We start from the raw sequence: 5449 nt of genomic DNA, 5'->3' as shown, positions 1-5449 counted from the left end.
TTGGCTATCTTCCAATCATCTGGCATCTGGCCTGAGTGCTCTTAAAGCCACGCCAAGGGCCCTGCAATAACTCCTGCTAGCTCCCTCAACATCCTGGGGTGGAGAGCATCTGGACCCACTGATTTGAACACATCCAGCCCCTCCAGAAGCTCTCTAACCCGGTCTCCCCAGCCTGAGGTCTGGAGGCATTCCCCTCAAGTCCATCGTGCATCATGGTGGGGAAGTCCCAGTCCCTGCCCAAGACAGCAGAGGTGAAGAATTGGTTAAAGAGGTCTGCTTTTTCCTCTGGCACAACCACCAGATTGCCCAGAGTATCTTTCAGGGGCTCCACATTTCCCGGTGCTTTCTTCATCCTCCCTATATATTTGAAAAAGGACTTTTTATTATCTTTGATTTTGGACGCTAGTCGTAGCTCTATGTCTGCCTTAGCTTTCCTGACAGCCCCCCTACAGGCCTGAGCAGAGGAGGTATAGTCCTCTTTGGTGATAGCACCCCTCTTCCATCAGGCGTACGCCGCCTTTTTGGCAATCAGGCATTCTTGGACGCCCTTGGTGAGCCGGGGGGCTTTTGGGAACTCAGATAAAGGAGACAGGATGGTAACAAAGCAGACACTTACATTAAGCCTAGGCTAACATAAAATAGTGTACATTTCTCGGGTAGCTTGTCTTTAAAAGAGAAAATCGTCATCTCAAAAAGCAGGTATTCTTCACTATAGGACACTTCAGACCTATCCAATCATACAGGTGCCCCATATGGCAATGGATGGGTTTTTAATTCTTAGAAAATTAAGAATGTTCAAATCTAATATATCATTAGCCCATTATAAGGTTAGAGATGGAACATCTACATGAGATGCTAACTGCACAGTAGCCTAATAATACTGCACAGTGCCACATCACAGCACAAATAGTGCTAATATACTACTACGCAGTATTATTAGGCTACTACACAGTTGCATTACTAAAAAGGTGTGTGCTGGCACTACTGTGCAGTAAAGCTGGTTACTGCCCATTAATTTAATACTTTAATTATACTACAGCACATTAAAGAATGTGTAGATGTGCCCAGAATGTAGGTCAAAATCATACATGACTTACCTCTTCCCCCACCTGGAAAATGAAAAGGAAAGGGCTTAAATCAAGATTTTAGTTTGTGTCCAATTTTTAACCCACCTTCAATTTTTAACTCGATTTTGCCTAAATAATAGGTTGGTGCAGTAGACATTTTTAGATAGGGATGCAGGGTGAATTTTAGAGCTGATTTTGCAAATTGTAGACTTCTAATGATTATAAGCAGGAATGTAAAGGTTTTACAGACTAGATTTTCCTCTGACTATTGCCCCTTCATTCTTTCCTGTGGCAGTCTTTCTCACCTGATGCAGCATCCTGCCAATATTGAAAGCATATATTGGCTGCTTGCAGATATTAAACACAAAACATGCTTTATTTTAAACTCTACACATTCCCACACTGAGCCCCAAGCATACCCATAAGAGGCAGTGTGTACCATCTGTATAAATCAGTGCTGTAGTGGGGCTTTTTTGGTACTTTACTAATAGCTGATTGAATCAGCTTTAGCTAAAAGCAGCAAACAGCCCTGCTGAAGCACACAATCTATATAGATACTGCAGAGCTGTGTCAAAGTAATGTGCTGCTTCTTCCAGTAAAGTGGGGTTTACTTGTTTTTGTTTGTTCTTTTTTTTTTTTTTAACATCTGCATGCAGCCATTGGGCTTGATGACCCAGGGCACACATATTCTGGGGCCACTTCTGAGTCCATCTCCTTTTCCAATCTTCTTTGAGAGCTGCTCACAAAAAAATAATTTAGACTCCCTAGTAGTCTGAATTATTCTGTGGCTTCCCCATTTTTTGTCTTCTGGACTAAGTAGTTGGTTATATAAAAATGATCTCTGCATAGTGTCGTTGCTGTTCCTTGTCATCTGCTATTACAATCTCAGTGGTTTCAGCTGTTTACAATTGGAAGGTAGAGAATTATCTTCAAATCTGAACATTTAGGGTATTTATACACATAGGTTTGCTCTAAAGTGTGGGAGATCTGCTGCTTTGGAGAAGGCTCAATTAATCGAGCGTGCTCCGCACATGAGCTGACATGCTTGGCACTGCGTCACATACATTTGTAAAAATGGCAAAATGCACATCATTGCTGAGAAAATGGTAGCAGTGCACTTTTGAACTAAAACACCTTTGATGTGTTTTAGTTCAAAAGTGCACTGCCACCCTCATTTTCTTAGCACTGATGTGCATTTCACCATTTATGCAAATGCATGCACCGCAGCACCGGGTGCTTTTAAAAGTGCCTAGTGCAAGCATGTGTACAAATGCCATTAGTAACCCATTGAGAAATTCTCCCTTTTAGAGAATGGCAAGCCTGCTAAAGTGGTTTGGATGCTCTGAAGTGCAAACAGCATAACATCTTATGCTGCTTACAATGTGTCATAAATTGGATCCTGCTAGTATTGAGTGGGACAGAGTAATAAAGGCATGGCATAGAAATCATAAATTTAAATGGGCAGGGAAGTTATTAATTGTAATTCTGGGGCTTCCCTGTACCTTCTACACACACTCTTGGTTCAGTGACTATGTGGACCTGGATCTGGGAAGCCATAGACAGAGATTGATATCCTCCCTGAGGAATAAACAGATGGAAATGTAGCATACTTAACCACCATGTCAGGCATGGGTCACCAGACCTTATGAATCTATGCATGGTGGGGGCAGAAGAGTTTTCTTTAAACACACTAGGCATTTTTCATCTTTGCCATTCACCCATGAAGACCAGCAACAATAATGCAGAAGTTAGTCAATATGAGAAAATAATTATGCCCAGTGGAATTCCCATGGATTAAAAGCAGAATGAGAGACTCATATTAGTCCCCCTGTCTCTGTAAAGTAGCCTTATCCAAAGGCACTCCAAAACAGAAGGTAAATGATTGCCCCCACAGCAGGAAGAGCACGTGAAGACCAGGACATAATAAACAGTCACTGGGTGTATCTACACAAGATGCTTTAATGTTCAGTAACATAGTTTACTGTGCAGTAAACATACACATCTACACGTGCACATGCTTACCACACAGTAAAAATCACTACCTGTGAGTAAATTTGCTACCTTCAAATGCAAATAGAAAATTTACTCGTGAGTATTTACTGTGCAGTAACGCTCGTGTAGATGTGACCTAAGGGCAGATTTGCTCCTGGGCAGCTTTGCCACTAGGGGACCAGCCTGAGCTCATCCCCAGAGCCCTGGGGCTGGGAACCTCTTTGGTGTCCTTGCTGGGGTCCAGCCAGCAAGATGGGGTCTAGGCAGTAGTTGAGCTGTGATGGTGACCTGGGATGGCGTGGTGGGGCCAGACAGGTGGGCACTGTGCATAGGGAAGCTGACAGGGTGCAGATGACTGTAGGCTAGCTGGTGGCCAGCATGGTGGGCCAGCAGGAGCCCAGGGTGCTGGGTGTCACTGCCATGGGCAGGGGCTGAAGCAGCCATAGTGCAGAGGCAGAGGCTGCTGCCTGCTGCCCCTGTGCTGTGCACACTGCTCCTGGCCAGAAAGGCAGCTGGTCACGGAGAAGGGCTGCCTTTTAAAGTTGGCCTCCACCTACAGGCAGCTGTGGCTGGAGCCTCCAACTCCCCATGGTGGTGGCAGCAGCCCATTGGAGGGCCCCAGGAAGTGGGATATGCCTGCCTAGGAGAGTTTCCTTGCAAGTAAAGTGGTCCCACATGAAATGAATGTGTAGACACACCTACTGATACTTTTAAGCACATTCATAAATATCTGTCCATAGCTGGAGTGTGGCACTGATTCAGATCCAGTAGGCTAGGTGAGTAGCTCAAAGCTGGCTTTTTCAGACAAAGGTCACCCAAGCATCTTTATTATTTTCAGGAAATACTTAAGTCTTTCATGACACACTGAATGGAGCACAATGGAAAGCAAGTCAAGTTTTATAATTGTGTTATCATATCTTTACAAATAAATAAAAGACAATTGTTTTAGGCATCCACCAATCTTTCAAGAGATAAAGATTGTTTTTTTGGAGCTGTTGCTTGCTTCAATGTGTTGTAATAATCCAAAGGAATATGCCTTGATTACTCCACACAACAATCAAGCTCCCTTATTACATTACAGTGAATCAGCATCACTTGTAAGATCAATGCCAATATGCCTGCAATAAATAAGGTAAAGGTGGCATATTCTTTACGGAGAGATTAGTATTCATTTTGCAGATTGCATCCTAAATGGAAAGTACTGTGTCATTTAAGATTAAGCACCTGTTCTGGCATCATAACAGATGTTTTGAAAAGCCTATTAAAAAGAATCATAGTCCTCTTTTTTGTCTAATAGCAAAAAATCCAGTCACTTTATCACTACAGATTAACAAATTATCTGCCAGAAAGTTCAACTAAAATACCTTAAATCAACCTTTGTGCTCTTCCACCTTTAAGTGCTCTCTTGTTTAAAAATCCTGTATCCCAACACACCCCGACATATTACTTTGATTTGATGTAACCTATTTCATGCATATTTTCCAATTCTTTGATAGTAAAAGCAGTCTGTGCATAGGACTTGATCCAAACATTAATGTAAGCAATAGAAAAAATCCAGGTAACTTCTTGGACTTTAGATCTGGTTTTTCCCGACTTCCCTCCCAACCCTCCCTTTAAGGTAGAAAAACAGTACTACTCCCATTGGACAAATAGGGGCATTGAACCATACAGAGGGTAATGTGAACACATTTAAAATTAGAGGTCCAATTTCAGCACCTAAATCTATCATAATTATTCTAATTTTTTAGAGGCTTGGTTTTTAAGGGCTGCTCAAACTCAACATTGACCATTTAGGAACCATTGACATCCCCACAATTGCCACAACTGCAATGCAGATGCTGCCTAATCCTGTAGGAACCTAAGTTCCTGGTGAGCATAAGCAAAGTTGTTTCTTCTCTGAGGCCTCTCCACAGGTAGCCAGCTCTTTGGTGCTCTAAATCAAGTTGAAGCCTTAATGATCCAGAAATGGAATTATCCATTAGTAGTTGGAACCTTCACCTGGGACATGCACGTTCTGCTCCGTAGTCTATATTATTGAAAGCAGGGACTTCAGCCTGCATCTAACCCGCATATATAGGGTATTTGATGAAGGCAGAGGGGCAAGGATCCCTCCATTTCTTCTGTTGAAGCCATTTGACTTTGCATAAATAATGAATTGCACCCCAACCTTGAATCTCAGTTGTCCATGTCCTAGATGAGTGCATAGACTTCTGTGTTATAGAGTCACTTTCTGTGACCTGATGTTAGGGAGAAGAAGATTGGTGGAGAGACCTGTGGATCTCTTGACCTACCAGATATACAGACGCTGCAAGACTGTATGTTGCAATTCCTAATTTTTAGGTGGCTGGCCCCTGGGGTGCAGTGCAGCACCTGGTGTTAGCTATTACGGC

Source organism: Crocodylus porosus, unplaced genomic scaffold, assembly GCF_001723895.1.
Source record: "Crocodylus porosus isolate Cpor-Errol unplaced genomic scaffold, CroPor_comp1, whole genome shotgun sequence".
Taxonomy (NCBI): Eukaryota; Metazoa; Chordata; order Crocodylia; family Crocodylidae; genus Crocodylus; species Crocodylus porosus.
This window is presented reverse-complemented; position numbering follows the sequence as displayed.